Raw genomic sequence first — 18,611 nt, 5'->3', positions numbered from 1 at the left:
AGAAAATGTGGTACATTTACAAAATGGAGTACTCAGCAGAAAAAAAAATGGAATCTTAAAATTTGCAGGAAAATGGGTGGAACTAGAAGAAACTATTCTGAGCGAGGTAACCCAATCACAAAAAGAGAAACATGATATGTACTCACTCATATGTGGATTTTAGACTTAGAGTAAAGAATTACCAGCCTACAATCCACACTGCCAGAGAAGCTAATAAACAAGGAGTACCCTTCGAGAAACATATGTGGTCCCCTGGAGAAATGGAAAGGGTCAAGATTTCCTTAGCAAATTGGGAGCATGGGAAGATGGGGGAGGGAGATAGGAGAATGAGAAGGAAAGAGGAGGAGGGATGCAGAGGACATGAGGGAGCAGAAAAGTTGAGTTAGGGGAAGAATAGAAGATAACAAGAATGGAGATACCATAATAGAGGGAGACTAAAATGTTTACAGAGAAATCAGGCACTAGGGAAATATCTAGAGATCTATAAACATGACACCAACTAACAATCTAAGCAACAGAGGAGAGGCTACCTTAAATGCCCTCCCCTGATAATGAGATTGATGACTGACTTATATGTATAGCCCTCATCCAGCAGCTGGTGGAAGTAGAAGCAGACACCCATAACTAATCACTGAACTGAACTGGAATCCAGTTGCAGAGAAGGACGAGTGAAGAGCAAAGGGGTTCAGACCAGGCTGGTGAAACCCACCGAAACAGCTGACCTGAACATCGTGGAGCTCTTGGTCCCCAGACTGATAGCTGGGAAACCAGCATGGGACTGATTCAGACCCCAAGAACATGGGTTTCAGTGAGGAAACCTCGGAAATCTATGGGACCTCCTGTAGTAGTTCAGTACTTATCCCTAGCATAGGTGTGGGCTCTGGGAGACCATTCATAGGTGTGGGCTCTGGGAGACCATTCCACATAGAGGAATACTCCCTGAGCCAAGACACATGGGGATGGGCCTAGGCCCTATCCCAAAGGATACAATAGACTCTCCTGACACCCTATGGAAGGCCTCACCGTCCAGGGGGAGCAGAAAGGATATGTGATATGTAGGGTTTTAGTTGAGGGGGGTGGTAGGGGGGGAGGGTAGGGAGAGGGAACTGGGATTGTCATGTAAAACAATCTTGTTTCTAATTCAAATTTTAAAAATCTCCAAAAAAAATAAAAGAAGGACAAAGCCATCCACAGTACTTTCAATGAAGGCATAATATTTGTACTAGATAAAAATCTATTTTGGCACACCCATTGATTAAGGAAACTCAAACAACCAGATAGGAGAGGGGAAAAGGCATATGATCAAGAGAGTCCCAAAGTTAAAACGATTGTAAACTTATGAAACTAAGCCATCTTCCTGGTTGTCAGAGGACTACAAAGCTTTTCAGTAGAGTATTAGGCATTTCTAATTGTAGTACGAATACCTCACTCAAGACCCACAGACTTTGAATGGATGCAGTGAGGCATTGTGAATCACAGGCTTGATGCTGTTTTGTAGATCTCTGTGATTGCTCATCACACATACCTGAAACTTCATGACCATAGAGCAGCAACTAGTTATTTATTGTTTTTATTACTCAGATGGCCTACAGTTCACAAAGACACATATAAACTACAAGCAGGGAAGCAAGATACAGACTTCTTGTACACATTCCAAATGAGCACAAAGGAGCCTCAGGTCTTGTCCTTTTTTCTTCTGTTGTAATAAAACACCCTGACAAAAGCGATTTAGGGGAGAAAGGGCTTCTTCTGACTCCCAGTTCCAGGTCACAATCTGTCACCATGAGAAGTCACAGTAACAGGATCATCAGACACCTGGTCACATGGCATCAGAAGACAGCAAGGACCGCATACATGCTGGAGCTCAGCTTACACTCTCCACTTTGTACCATCAAAGGATCACTTGCCTTGGGAATAGCCCCACTCACTTGGGACTACCTCCACTCGTTCAAGATAATCCTCCATAGGCATACCCCCAGACACTTCTCTCACGAGATCCTAGATGCTGTCAAGGTAACAGTTAACATTAACTACCAAAGAAGGCCATCTGAGGTGGAAATCATAGTGTCCTTAGGGAGCATGGGTTCTTTTGAGCAGATGTCCACCATAACTAGCTTGTGAGGTCTGTCAGTAGAAATTCTCCAGTACACACCAGCTGAATGTCAACCTCAGTTTTAAGAATCTATGGCAAATTGATGCTTGTCAAAGTGCAGAAATGTGTGCATACATTGGTGTTCATTTATAATTGTTTTGGAAATCTAAAGAAAGAAAAAAACTGAAGTCAATCTCACTTATCACCATAAAGGAAGGTTAAGTAAATGATGGCATATTCATGCCATGGATTATTAGTCAGTGTTTAAAAAATGAACAGAGTGAACCTAAAGAGAAAAATATAGAAAATTGTAGACTATAAAGTTTGGTTTTTTTGGTGGTTTTTTTTTTTCTTTTTGCAAGTTGCAAATCACAGAACCACTTGTGTATTTAATTTAGTATTTAATATAGTATGCATATTGTGGTATCTTATTCCATATGTTAACCTGACTGTATCATGGAATGTGCAGACAAAGATAAAGATGGTTTCTGGGTGTTATGCTGAGGGAGTTTCTGAAGAGATGAACTTTGAGATTACAGATGGAGAGAAGAGGATTGTCCCTTCTCTCATGATAGCTCAGGCATGTATACCTGAGATCAACCCTGAGAACCCAGCAAGATAGCATGCTGCAAATGTGAGTTCTTGGGGCTCACTGGCTATCCAGCTTAATCTGCGTGATGAGTTCAAGGCCAGTGAGAGACCCTGGCTTAAAAACCAAGGGTCACAGACAGATGACAAAGTGCTCAGGATATTCTGAAGCTACCCTCTGTCCTCTACGCCACCCCACATGTATGCATGTACACACGGGTGCACTACATGGCATCTGCATATATCCCCAACACACATACACATGCACATGCCCGCACACCCGCACACAGAGAGACAGAGACAGAAATAGACAGAGACAGCAGGTCTCTTTGTTCAGTATGGATGAGGCTAACAAGATTGCTATAGATTGAATAGGAAAAAACTGTAAAAGATCCACCCTCTCTCTGCCCAACTGCTTAAACTGAGCCATCCCTGTCCTCCTCCCACCCTAAGTGCTCATGGTTCTCAGGCAGGCATCTGCTCATTGGCTCTCTAGCTCCTACGCCGATGCACGACAGCACTGGCCTTCTCAAGTCCTCAGATTGCAGACTTCTCTGCCTCCAAAATCACACAAGACAACCCCATAAAACCATTTTGTAGATGTCTTCATTTCCACAGCTCTATCTCTGCAGAGAACCTACACATGTGTACTTGGATGTGTAAGCAAGCATACAATTCAGTGTATGAGAATATTCTGATTCATACAAAAGCGGGTACCTAGATGTATGGCCAAGGGGCAGTTGCTTCCTCTAGGGAAAGCTGTCAGAGGCAAAGGCAGAAGGAGGGAGAGTGGCTTAGTGGCTTGCTTTTTCTGTTCTCTGAACAGTTTGACTCAGCTACAATGAGAATGCATCTTACAACTGTAAGTATTATACTCATATATGTAAGACCATCAAAATACTACACACATTCACCTTTAGAACTCAAGTCAGTGTCACCTCTGAGCATATCATCTGAAAGACCCAAGTGTGAGGAATCAGCCTTATCTCAGGAACAGCATTTTATGTGGAATTTGAATTGACTTTTAAAATTACCTAATTTTTCAGTTTGAAACATTTGACCTCTGGGTTTCAGCCAGCGTCCTTGCACTCTCTTTAGTCGAAATTTGTGCTTTGCTTTAAGTAGGACTCTTAGAAGCACATGGGGAATGCAGGTTAGCTCACTTGTTAAACATAGAATGGCCTGAGCCAAAAGCCATGAGCATAATCCTCTCTATATTTTTCAAGCCAGCTCATCATTTGCAATCCACATTCCCTTACATAGTTACGGTGTTTTCTTTCACATCCTGCAACACTGATTCTGAAAGGTGAAGGGTGAGGCGAGGCATTAAGGTGCAAGATGACTGAGCCTATCTCTATAAAGGGTATTTTATTTGCCATAAAAAGCTGCCATAAACATGAACTGTGGTACTTAGCATATGATAAAGAATTTAAAGATAACTTAGAAATGTAACAAAAACCTTTGTACTGCCAAATATTTCCCCATAGTTAACAGAACAACAGCTCAGAGGAAAACTTTTGGTAGCTTAATTAAGAGAATTCCATCTAGATGGGTGCATGCCTTGAGAAGGCTGCATCTGCAAATAGGTACACTCTCTGCCTTGGGAGGTGTTACCACAGAAAGAACACCAACTCTCCAGCACAAATCTATCTGATCTAATTCCCACTAAGTTTCTGATCACATTTCCCAGTAGTCTCAATATATATATTGAGACATGGTTTCTTTGTATAACTTTGTAAACCAGGCTTACCTCAAACTCACATAGATCTGCCTGCCTCTGCCTCCCGAGTGCTGAGATTAAAGGTGTTTGGCCCCAGCACCCAGCTTAAATAGATATAATTTTCAACATTATGCACTCACCAAATTAACACCTTTAGAATATTTTCACCCAGGAGTAAAAGCAAATGGAAGCTCCATCTCCATTCATTCCTATTCTTACATAGGGTGTCTGGAGAACGGAATGGTGCTTTGCAAAAGTGGTGTGTATTTTTCTGAGATAACTGGGCATGCTTTCGTTTACCTGCCTGACATATGCTCTTCCTGGCCTCCTAGAAGACAATGAACCATTGTTTTTCAGGTGACAAGAATATACTCACTGAATTTGGGGGAACCTAATAAAGCAATAAAAGTCTCACTTGATGGCAGTCAAAACTCTGTCACTCTGGTGGGAGTTGGAGTCAATTGGTATTTTACCTCTAGTTCCAATTATTAATTTGACTTTTGGGTGGACATTCAGTGTGAGATTACAGTTCAGACAAAGAGTTTCATAGGTTAATTAGAGTCCTTCATATCCTTTAGAGGAGACTTTCCCACCACCATTAGCTGTAGGCAGAGTCCTGTACTTCCCTTTCCCATGTTGACAAAGATCCCAGAAAATGCAAATAACTGGACATATTTTTAGGATTTATGTATTTATTATGAACACAGTGTTCTACCTGCATGACAGAAGAGGGAAGCAGATCTCATTACAGATGATTGTGAGCCACCATGTGGTTGCTGGGAATTGAACTCAGAACTTCTGAAAGAGCAGTCATTGCTCTTTACCTCTGAGCTATCTCTCCAGGCCTCATGACCTTTCATTTTTTTAAGATCTATTCTAATTCTGTAGCCTAAGCTGGCCTCAAACTTGTAGCCATCCTCCTGCCTCAGCCTCCCAAAACTAAGATTACAGGTGTGAGCCACCATAGCAGGCTGACATTTTAAATTTTTTAAATATTTACTGGGTATTTCTACATAAATACTATTGACAGCACAGCATAAATTTTTAATTCATTTTCTGTTCTATCTTAATCTTTGGCTGACCTTGTCTGGTATAGCTTAACCACATCCAAACTCTTCAGAACAAAATGTACTGTTACTGAATGTTACAAAGAGGCCCTTTGTTTCCCCTGCAATCTGAAACACCACGTTCCAGAGATCAAGACTGCAGAGCAAAGTGAATATTCACACATTCTCAGTTGTTTCAGGCTATTTCCTCCAAAAGGTCAAGACTTTAAATACTCCCAGGCAAAAATGAGATGGCTATCTGGGTGGCCAAACAGGGAAAGATGGGTGTACAGAAAGCAACCCATGTACTGCCTACCTAATTATTCCAAAGAGAAATTTAAAAATGGTAAGTTCACACCACTATACTGTTTAATCAAGGATTGGTACCGTTTCATATCCAGGGCCAGTCTGAATCGCCAGAGGCCTGTATTGTGTCAGGTGTCCAGGCAACAAACCTGGCTGGTGTCTTGAAAAGTCAAGGGAAATGACGACATACTGTTTAACCCACATTCTTGACACAGATGGGAAAATCTGGCAGAGCTGAGGTTATCCGTCAGCCCTGGGGAGAGCAGGTCCCCCATTTTGCTTTCACCTGGTCTCTCCAACATATTGCTCTGATGCGGCATCAAAGCCAGAAAAGCACATCTGAAAATGAAAGGTCTATCACATTCCACACTTCTTTTGAAACATCAAAAAGCCACACAAAGAAGCAATCGGACTAGAAAACCTGACGAGGAGCGGCATAGTGTGGGTGAGAATGTAGCAGTAGCTGGAGGTGAACCAACGGGTGGTCCATGAAAAGGCAAGAGAAAACCAGAAATGCGTGCTGATGAGATGAAACCGCCCACAGCTGTGTCATGCTAATCAAAAGTTAATTTCAGCTCTCAGACACTGGTCATGGTTCCTCACAGTTGAACGGCCCAGAGCTCACTCACTGTGCAGCATCACCTGCCAAGGCTGGATCTATTTACAAGCTCCCAGAATCCAGAGAGAAGCGCAGGGAAAGACGCTATGCCTGGAAGATGCTCACAGGTTAAGAATATGTGTGGTCCTGTTGGACAGTGACTGCAGAATCCTTGCAAACTCCAGCTTTGGACTTCGAGTAAACCCTAAAACTATTCAGATCTTCCCTCAGGTCCTCTACAAAGGCAGCACACTCCTTCAACTACTGAGCCATCTATCTATTCAGCTCCTGTAAAACTTTTTTTTTTTTTAATTGAGTCAGAGCTGGAAAGGTAGCTCAGCAGGTAAGAGTATCTGCTGGGCAGTCATGAAGACCTGAGTTCATATCTTAACACTCATTTCAAAAGCTGCACATGGCCATCTACACCTGTAACTCTAGTTCTGTGTAAGTGCTGTGAGGAGGGTGGAGACAGGAAGTGGGTGGAGACAGGAGGACAAGGGGAGACTGGAGGCCAGTAGAGACAGGAAGTAACTGGAGACAGGTGAGTAGAGACAGGAGGGGGTGAAGACAGGAGGGGGCTGGAGACAGGAGGGGCTATAGACAGGAAGGGGGTGGAGACAGGAGGGGTGGAAACAGGAGGGGGCTGGAGACAGGAGGGTTGGAGACAGAAAGGGGTGGAGACAAGAGGGGGTGGAGACAGGGGGCTGGTAGAGACAGGAGGTGGGTAGAGACAGGAGGGGGGTGGAGACAGGAGGGAGGTGGAGATAGGAAGGGGCGGAGAAAAGTGGGGTGGAGACAGGAGGGGAGTGGAGACAGGAGGGGGCTGGAGACAGGAAGTGACTAGAGACAGGAGGTGAGTGGAGACAGGAGGTGGGTGGAGACAGGAGGGGGTGGAGACAAGAGTGGTGGAGATAGAAGGGGCTGGAGACAGGAGGTGGGTGGAGACAGGAAGCACTCTGGGACAGGGAGGCTGCCTGTCAAGCTCCAGGTTCAGTGAAAGACACTGAATGAAAGGAATGAGACAGAGTTATAGAGCAGGACACCCAATATCCTCCTCGGGCTCACACACACACATTCACACACATACATACACACACCATGTATATTCCACATTCACAAGCATGTGTACATCACATTCACACAAACATGCACACGTGTACATACATACATACACATGTACGCATATCATCCTTATACAACTTCACACTCACATTCATGGACACACACGTGCTCATGTGCACATACGCCATATACATACACACATATTCACACGCACACATATCATGCGTAGTCCACATTCACACACCATGTGCACACCACATTCACATAAACATATACATACATGTGTACAGGCATATATACAATATACACATATCATCCATGTATAACTTCACATACACATACATGGACATACATGTGCTCATGTGCACATACACCATATACATACACACATATTCACATACACATAACATACCAGAAGTACTCCACATTTATGCACCATGTGTGCACCACATTCACAGAAACATATGCACACACATACACATACATATACACACATCCATGCATATCATCCATATATAACTTCACACACATGCATCCACACACATGTGCTCATGTGCACATACACAAAACACACACACACACCACATTCATTCACACACACAGAAAGAGAGAGAGAATAAAGTCATGACACTTAGTTTTCAACTGTTATTTCCTAAAACCATAAATCCAAACTGCTGTGTACATAGAAGGTGCCTGGAGGAATCTTGTACAGTGGGTTTTAAGAAATACAAGCTGAAAACAAAAATCCAATCATTTTCCACAAGTGTCTATTATTGGCCCTCTTGTACCCTGGCCTCATTAAAAGCCATAGGGGCCATTTCAGCCACAATGTAATAGGGCCACAAAGACCATGGGATTTGGAGGATCTAGTAAAACCTAGCTATGACCCTCAGCTTTGCCACAAATGAATTCATTGTAAGCAAGACACTTACAGGCCATTATCTCCTGCTGGCTACAGTGAAAGCTGCCTTGCCCTGTCCGACTTACCTTACAGAGGATCACAAGCAGATGAGGAAAACTTTGCACATTTTACAGGAAGATATTATTAGACACGGCAATGCCTACCTATATCCAACAATGAAGCCGTTCAGTATACTGGCTGATTCCATGAAAAATTTATTTATAATGCAAAGTGACGAAACTTTGTGATATGATTTTATTTCAACTAATATATTCTATGATTTGTATCACTGTATCACAGTGTCCTTAAAATTGCATGACCTGTGCTTCACATTATCAGTGGTTCCCTGTGACAACTTCTGTTGCTCACTGTGCTCTTGTTCCTGGACTTCTGGCCTTCCATTGTGTTTGGAGTCTCATTCTTACAGAGGTATTTGTCTCAGCTGTCTGGTGGGTCTCTGCTGCCTGAGCACCTACCTCTATCTGCTGCAGCCTGCCCAACATCATGGGGGCGGACAGACATGGCGAGGCTTGGTGCCTGAGGGACATGGTGGCACATTCTCTTCAGTAGAGCCACCTGGTCTTTGTAGCTACAGGAAACACTGCTCTGCAGACTCATCACACACAATGATGTCCAGTGGCACACCATTCAGATGAACTTATTCTCACAAGCAACTGGTTCAGAGGCTGTGATGCGGAGTGCATGCTGGTCCTACCATGCCCCTGCCAGCTGATCTCTCCTTTCTCCATGTGGGGGAACTATTGAAGAGCTCTACTTACCCAAAGCCTTTCCCTTAGGGAGTATCCAGGTGATTCAATCTGCTTCCTTTTTTTCAAAAAGACTTCATTTCTCTAAGAAAAATTTACTCCTGGCTTTGATTTGGTAAGGGAGATGGTAAGTTCAGTCCAGCCAGAAAACGAACAACCAAAAACAACAATCTAAGAGTTATTACTATGCAATCAGTTTAGTCAGTCATAATTCACTTGCTGGTTATAAACACATGGTTTTTATTGTGCTTTTGGCATGGTATTAGGAATGGAACTTGGGCCTTCTGCATGCTAGGTAAGCACTCTACCACTGAGCTAAATCTTCAGCCATGAGAGCAAATGATTTTGATCAGAAATTCAAATACAGCAAAATGTATCCAAAGATAAGTAGAGAATCCTCCCTACCCCTTCCAGCCCTACTCCTTGAAGATTACACAGTCAACAGTTTTCCTTGTGCCCAGAAGTTGACCATGCACCAGTATGCCCATGGACATTCTTATTTCAACTTAGCAATATGACTTGAAAATCCTTAACAACACATGTAGGTATGCTAAATTATTTTCTATAGCTATATAATAACTTACATGATTACATCGTAACCCATATAATTGGTCTCCTGTTGATTGACACACAGATTATTCATCACATGGATTATTTTTCTTCTACTATCTGAAATAATGTAACAGTGAACTATTTTATTCATACCACTATGTGTAGATGTGCAAATAAAACCGAGGACAAATCACCAAAATTAGGACTTGCAAGATATGCATATTTCAATTTGCATAGTATTAGCCAATGATACCAACTTCCTGCATATCAGCATGTGTGAATGCCTGTGTCTTCACACCCTTATCCATTCTGTCAATTTGTACATTTTCTATCATCAGTCTGGTCAGTGAGAAACCGGTCTGCAATTGGGATTTGCATTTCTTGAATTATGAATGAGATCAAGTATTCTTGTATGCATAAAATAGAGATTTTCCCCTCTGAACTGATTTTTCAAAGCCTTTGCTCATTTTGCTAGGCCACTTGTATATTTTTGTCAGTCTAGAACAATCTTTAATATATACCTGACCATACAATGCACACATAGTATACATGTGTAAAACTTGGTTCAATCTCTTTTAAATATACTTGGAGACAGACATTTGCATTCATGGATCATCTTTTTGTCTTTGCCTTTAATTGCTGTATTTTTTTCCTGGAGGAGGTTTAAGGTTTAAAGCAGATTTACATGGCTCTTTTGTTGTTAATACCTATTCAGGTGGTTTCTTGCTTGAAAAAAGATCAAGATCTTTTTTCTTGATCCCCCTCCAAAAAAAAAAAAACTTCCCATGATATCTTATGAAAATTTTACAGTTTTTCATTTTATTTTTAAAGCTTTAGTATATCCAAAATGCATTTTAGTGTGAGGAGAGAGATAGAGATCCAATTTTTTTCCTAAATGGCTGAAAACGTTGACTCAGTGCCATCTTCTAAACAATCCATCTTTCTTTACTGATTTAAAATACCACTTTTATCATATACTAGATTCCCTGAAGTATTTGGACCTACTTAAGATTCTGTTCTGTTCCATTGATCTGTCTGCCTATGCAGATATTTTAGAAGCAAATACATTTATGGAGCTGTAATTTAGCATATGTGGGTTTATTTCCAGGCTTCAGTTATTTGTATTCTACAGAATGTTTGTTTGTCATTGTGTACCTTGGGCTTGACTTCTTCAAGGGCAAGGATTATGGATCCTATGCCTTCTGTAACTCCCTGAAATACTAGTCTCTGCCAAGTTTGATATTTTGGAAACTGAAATTGAGCCATGTCTTTCTACAAAGCCAGGGATAGTCTGAGTGGTTTCAGCAGATTGGACCTCTCTCAAGGTATTCAGCCCCCAGATACAATACTACCACAATTAACTCTTTTCATCAAAGATACTCTCCTAATAAGATATGAATATGATGCATTCTTCTAAAAATGCATTCATTATTATTTCTGCTTGGCATAAGTTTTGGTGGAAATGTGAGCTGGCTTTTAGAGAGCTGGGCAATCTGGCACCAAGACACATTCCATCTCTTTTAGTATCACAACACAGCCTCCAAAATCGTGCCTATTAGTCTCACTTTTCAGAGGAGAAAAGGCTCAGGCAAGTAAGTTAGGATGGCAGGTTGGAAAGAGGCAGAGCCTGTATTCAAATAGAAGTTTACCTGGTCTCAAATACCCTCCTCCTCTTGCTCTCCTATGCTGGGGGTAGAGACAAAGATCCTCAAGCCAGAACAGGAAATCATTTCCCCTTCCGGTGCCAGCCCTGCAGTGACTGCCCCGACAGCTAGATGAAGAATAATTTCTCCCCACACCAGTTGCTCAGTGGGAAGAAGGGCCATGATAAATGTTCCATTTCTGCCACAGAAGTCAGGGCAACAGTAGCTGTTGTCTTCTTAATAGTGAAGCAGATCCAAAAAGATCTTACCAGCTTCACAGCTGTGTTCAGTAGTTGTCCAAAATATCAATAAGTAAAATTCATCTCTCAAGCCCTAAAAAGCCAGAATTTAAAAATAAATTTTGAAAAATATAGTAAGTAAAAGAGGGTAGTATGTATTATTCCCAAAGTTCACTACAACTGCTGGCTTGGCATGTCGCATGTTCAACACTACTTCGCACAACTGTGTCCTGGCTCTGCTAGTTTGAAGAAGGCTGTCTCAAACTAGTTTTCTTGTACACAGAAGAAAGAAAAGGAATACTAGGCTGGACCACTTGTGGTATGTATTAAACCCTTCTTGCTTACATCCCTAAATTAGAACTAGAGGTCAAATTATGTAACAAAGACTTGAGTCAAATTCTGCACACATCTGTCAATTCCAAGAATCCAACCCCCAGTGTATAGGATGATCAGTAACTCCAGGAGCAGCCTCTGGCTTTTCTAAAGGAGCAAGTAAAGGTAGGCATTCAGCTTCTCGTTCTCTTCCTCTCCCTCAGAAATCTACAGATCTAATTAAGTATTCGGAGCTACTCCCCAGTGTCATGTCACTCGGGAACCATCAGCCTCACTCCTGCTTCTGACAGCCCAGACAAAAAGCCATGCTCTCTGTCAGAAAAAAAAAAAATGTCACCAGTGGGACAGTAGGCAGAGGTTTGTCCAGGCATAGATCAAGTTCTTCCTTGTCCCTCTGGAACAGCACAAAAATCTTTTATTTTTATGTCTAGCTTGCCACGAGACCAAGAACCACAGCCATAACCCCTTCCAGCCTTTAGAGCAGTGGTTCTCAACCTCTGGGTTGTGACCCCTTTGGGGACGAATGACCCTTTCACAGGGGCTTTCTAAGACCATAAGAAAACACATATATTTACATTAAGTTTCATAATACTATAAAAATCATGGTTATGAAGTAGCAATGAAAATAATTTTGTGGTTGACAGTCACCCCAACATGAGAAACTGTATTAAAGGTTCTCAGCATTAAGAAGGTTGAGAACCACTGCACTAGAGGAGGAGCCAAAAGAAATCCCACTCTGGGGAAGTGACCCAGGACACAGCTATGATGACCACATGGTTCTAAACTAGAGCTGTCAAGTCAACAAATGATGTGTTCACTCATACACTTTACCAGAGTCTCTGAGAAGATCAGTCTTTGGACATTTTGCTATGTCTCCTAGAAGCCATTTGACTACTAAAAGGGCATTGTAGGAATTAAGAACATAGTTCTAATCCTGGCCCAGACACTCAGTTCCTGTGTGACTTCTCCATGCCTTAGATGTTTCATGTGTGAACTGGAAGAAATTGTCACATGCCAGCTGTTCAGAATGCCTAGAACTGAAGCTGGTATAGAATTCCTACTGTTATTGCTTTAAATTGTCTCAGCACCTAGCTCCCAACTGTCCCTCTTTCAACAGTGTTCCAGTAGCACGGTTCTTGCATCTATTTGGACCATCACCTATAATTCCAACTCTGAATCTAATCTTCAAATCATTCCAAACCCAGCTGACCTTTTTCACATCTGGCTATTGTTATCAGATTTTCCTGTGTAACAATCTTAGAGATAATACAGCCAACACACATGTGTAGCCTAAAGAAATCCAAGCCCATTGCTTGAAGAGTTCTTATGATTTTAATCTGGTTACCTTGGTACGAAACTACTTAAATGTCTCTCCTTGCTGGCTTAATGAATAAAGAAAATGAAAAGTAATTTCTACTCCTTTTGGTTTTGTTTCTTCATAGGAAATCACCTTGCTGTAGGAATCATCCCTTCGTATCTTGCCCCAGCTGTTTAATTCATTTGGCATAACATTTTTTTTGTCTTTACTATGAGCTGGTAGACAGAATTTCAAAAGGAACCTGATGAGGGACGATTTCAAATATCTTCTTTCACTTTTCCTTTCTCCTAGCAAATGAAGTTGCAGAGTCCTTGTGCCATTTAATGTGGCAGTTGGGTGCATGGAACAACTCTTTTAAGATCACATACCTATGGCTCTTTTCCACAGCCCTGCTTCAGTTTGTCTGCCACTTGTCATGCAGCCTCACTGGGAACTGTGCCATGTTCCACTATCATTTTCTGCTTTATATAAAAAGAAGAAGAAGTGAGAGATCAGGATTGTTAGATTCTATAAACACTTGAATGCCTGGGAAATGCAGAGCCATGAGCCAGGCTGCTGGTGACAAGGAGCAGAGTGGGGAGAAAGGAAATTACATCCTAAACTCCAACGCATACTATTCTTACATGATGTCTAAAGAGACAGGAACTCAAGTTGAGCATTTGAATGTTAAAACAAAATAGACAAAGCAATGCTCGCCCAGCAAAATAGCTGTCAGATATGTGTTCTCCTGAATGGAAAGGGAAAGAAAAAAAAGGAGAAACAGAGATAAAAGGCAACATGGGGGAAGAAGGAGACAGATTGTCTAGGGAGGGTATAGTTAAGACTCCTAGAGTTTTGCATGAAATGTAATTTTGTTCCATAAAGGGATTTAAAATGAGGGAGAGAGGAAAGAGTCGGGCTCAACTTCACAAGCTGTGATTCCCTGACATAATATTTCCTCATCTGATTCCAACAGTTCCAGGTAGCCAATTCAGTGCTGTGCAATTCTGAAAATCACCCATTAGGCGGAAATCTAATCTCAGGAGCATCCAAACTCCCAGGTCCAAAGCTGGGAACATTGTTGCCATTTTTATTTTTCCTTTACCTGCTCCACAGTTCCAAGACAAATTAACAGAATGAGATTTTATTGTGTGGGCTGCATTGTTCTTTTCTCCTGTGGTACGAGTAACCTTTCCCCACCTGCATGGAGACGCAGAGGTCTGTTCCATATGCTTTTTGTTATTTTTCTGCTTGTTGGCAAAATGAATTGCTGCAGAGAAACCAGGGCTGTAGAGACTTGAGAGCAGGTGACTGAGTCTGGCTTCCTCTGTGCTGTTCTGTCACTTTGTGCTACCAAAGCCCCACACTAGTGCAGGTCACAGACTTTACACTGTGACCACAAGCCCTTGGACAGGAAGAAAACTGATTGTGAGACATATGGGATTTTAGGGGAACCTCAAAAGCCAACTGATGTTCTCTGAACCCACGGAGAAAACCCCTAGTTGGAGTCATCAGATTTAACAATTCTCTGAGGAAGATTCAGAAGCAAAATCAGGGCAAAATTGTATTTCTTAAAATTTCTTTTGCCTCTTTCATGCACGCTAACACAGGAAGGTAAATTGCATCGTCTGTTTAAGGTGTCTGCAACATTATTGATTATATCATAGCCAACAAACAACTCGTGCATTTTTAAAACCTGTGGGTTTTCAGTCTCCCTAACTGAGCTCTAAACACAAAGGAGAAATTAAGCAAAATTATTATTAAATTGAAGGACAATGAATTTTAAAAAATAAGCTGGCCTGGGTATATAGCTCAGTATATTCTCAATGCCACCAGAAGGGAAGGCGAGGGAAGAGTTCATACAGAGGCTCAAATAACCAAGAGGCGGTGGACAGCATCAATTCTTCATGAGTTTCATGCTATCACCAAGCACCTCTTCAGAACCAGTGGCTGCTCTATGTGGCTTATGAATCTTTTCATTCCCTCAGGACTTGCTCTCTTGTGAGGTAGAATTACTTAAGTAGATCGGGCAAGGTGGCTCAGTGGGTAATTCTGATGACAAACATTTGGTTCCCAGAGCCCAGGTGTTGGAAGTAGAACAAGAACTGAGTCCTCCTGCAAGCTGTCCTCTGACTTCCATACATACACTATGGCCCATATGTGCCCACACAATAAATAAACGTAATAATTTTTAAAAGAAATTCTTAAAAGTAAACTTATTTATGAAACTATATCCTGTATCTACAAATGACCAAGATTAGACATGTTTCATACCAGCTGCAGTAAGGGAGGGGTATGAAGACAGGTGTGAGTGAGTCATGACATTTTCACATGACTGCTTTCAGAGCAGTGGGGCTCTATTCATGAAATGGGCTTTGTTACTTTTGTAAGTCCGTTTACAAAATCCATCTGCATTAGTTACTTTAGAATCACTGCAGAAAATACCTGGCAGGGACAACTTAAGGGAGGAGAGATCTACTTTGGCTCATAGCATCAGGGGATTTCCCTGCATTGAGGCAAGGAAGGTGGAAAGTGTGTGGTGGGAGTATGTGGTGGAGGGCCTTCATATCACAGAACATCAGGTAGCAGGAACCAAGGGCTTTCAAGAACCTTTCAAAGACCAGCTCAGAATGATGTATTTCTGCCAGCTAGTCCCCACCTCCAGATGATCCACGGCTTTCCAAAATAGAGACAGTACAATAGTGAAGGAACAGCCTCCCCAACATGAGCCTGTGGGAAGGAACATTTCGCATTTCTATCTTCGTGCCATTTTCAAACTAAGAATTTACTTGAACCATTAATAGAGGTTTTCTATTTTTGGTAGATTAAGAGATTTTTTTCTTAATCTTCATTTTCTTGTTCTTGTTAAGTACTGTCAGGTTTCAGTCTTCAGATGATTTTTGTAAATAATGAAATAAACTGCAATCTAATAATCAACTCATTGAAGAACAACTTTTCAAAAAGACAATACAGCTTAAAATAAATTGTCACCTTCCACACAGCTCCATGGGGCAACAGATGGCTCTCTTTTCAGATAATAAAACAGAAGTCCGAATTTAATAATGGAAAACCAATTAAGAAAGGTGAAATGTAAAGAAATAAAAGTGGGTGGGGATGAGGTTGAGTTTAAAGAAATCTTCATACAGTGTGCATGCTGGGCTGCTGCCATACTGGATGCTATAGCCTTCTGTTGGGACCTATTATTGCTCTCTCCGAAAGACAGGGGTCTGAGCTTCTGAGAGAGGCCCACAGGGGACACTGACAACATCTACCTTAGATAGTTTCACTCAAAGGGTAAGAATGATAAGATGTACTCATCTGTCAGAGCCAAGTGGCAGGGAACTTGAAGACCAGAAGATTGGTCTTTTCTCTCTCATGCCCATGATTGATCCAAGGAAATTACATGGATGGAGACTAGTAAAGTGAAGTAGGTGGTACACTTTAGAGGTGGCTCACAGAAGCCACCCTGCCACCGTAGATCATGGTACCCTTCCAACCTCTCTTCATGCCTGTGAAGTTCGCTTTCCTTACCTCTCAAGCATGACAGGATGGATGCATGAAAGTGATCTTATGCAAAGAAAATACTCTTGAGGAGAGACACCGAAAGCACCCCATGTGGGCTCCTGAAGCTACTGAATAAACAAGCTTGTGTCATTCCTAGCAAGTGACAAAACGCCGTATCCTGGTGAGAGTAAAATTAATCCAACCATCAGTGTATCGTTTGCTTACCACCCGGGAGCACAAGCAAGAATAATATTAAGTTAACATTAAAATTTATGAGCAAATTACTCTAAAACACAGCAAAGTAGGCGTTATCTGTGAATATAGAAATTTAAGATATCCTTTGAGACACAGAATTTAATTTTTGATAAACTCTGGTTTCATTTTTTATATCTTTGGTTTGGTTTTGAAAGCATATTAATTTCTCATTATCTTGTATATTTTCTTAATCAAATTTATTTTAGTAGAAATACTAGTTATGAATCTATGATTTTGTCTATTCATATCATTTGATCAGCTATGAGTTAACTTAAAGTATTTGAAAGATAAATTTACTACCCAAGAAGTAATACCTTGTTTTCCTAAATCCTTAATATTTTCACAGTGTGATCTCCCATAGCTATGGTGTCACCTTCCTGACTTTCACAGGCTTATATGAGGCATTTTCTGTCTTAGTGGGCTGGGGAGTTCAAAATGCAGCCATCCTTGCATTTCATGTACGTCACCTTCTCTCAACACCATAAACAATATGCAAAGATCAATAATAATTTCATATCTGCTACTAGCTTGGTGCCATGTTATAGCAAAGAGTTGATTTGTATGGATCCTAATTTTCTTCTGTTTCTTCAGAAAATTGGCCAGTAATTTTTACAGTCTTTTGTCCTTAGATGAAATTTCACTCAGAGTTCTTGATGAATAGATAGGATTGAGGATATCAAAACACATTTTACTCCAGTCCATTTCAATAATGTCATACTTGACCAGGGACAGTTAATTTGTTAAGGATCATATTTAACTTTCAAAAATATAACTGATACTTTAATAAGTAGCATTTGTTATTAACTACTAACAGTTAGTTATTGACTAATGTAAACATAGTCAGAGGAAAGCCAGGTGGGGCTGTGAATGCTTATAATGGCACTGCTGGGGAAGAAGAGATGGACCAGCCATTCTAACCCATTTGTTGAGTTCTAGATTAGTGGAAAACCAAGTTTTAAAAAACAAAACAAGGTACACAGCATCAAAAGAATAACTGAGGTTGTCTTCTATCATATACATGCATGCACACAAATGTGCACTCACACCCATATATACAAGTACACCTACACACACACATACACACACACACACACACACACACACACACACACACACACACACACAAAGGAAATAGCCAGAAGGTTCAAATCTACCTGTTGTACTATACAATAGCCATCTCCAGAACATGAGCTGTGGCTCTCAGAGTTTCTGACTCAGCACTATGTAAAGCCATTAGAGTTTGTGTGTGGTGGGGGCAAGTTACACTGCAAAACCAAACCGTTTCCCCTGTGGGTTGTAAACATAAGATTTGCATCAGCTTCAGAGCATGTGACCATCACAAACCTGCCAGAATTTCCATATGCATTCATGCTCAGAATCATCACTGAAGCATGGAAAGAAGAGCTGATAAACCAAGTATTGAAGGCCCTTGAAGAAGTCAGACCCTTGATTGTCCCTGCCTAGCCCCACATGCTTCATTAGCCAAGGCAAGATGCATGGCATTGATGAGGTTTGTATGCAAAGAAGAGTACCATTATTCCATGTGTTGAATGCTAGAAGGCACTGGTGGTACCATGGCTCCCACTCACATAGCCCTTGAGGAATGAAGTAAGAAGGCAGAGGTTTGAAAAGCTCACTCAAAAAATACCCAAATACTTTTCAAAGAAATTAATTCTATTCTTTTGTATCTCAGGCTATCATCAGTGAG

The sequence above is a fragment of the Cricetulus griseus genome, assembly GCF_003668045.3.
Source record: "Cricetulus griseus strain 17A/GY chromosome 1 unlocalized genomic scaffold, alternate assembly CriGri-PICRH-1.0 chr1_0, whole genome shotgun sequence".
In the NCBI taxonomy this organism is placed as follows: Eukaryota; Metazoa; Chordata; class Mammalia; order Rodentia; family Cricetidae; genus Cricetulus; species Cricetulus griseus.
This window is presented reverse-complemented; position numbering follows the sequence as displayed.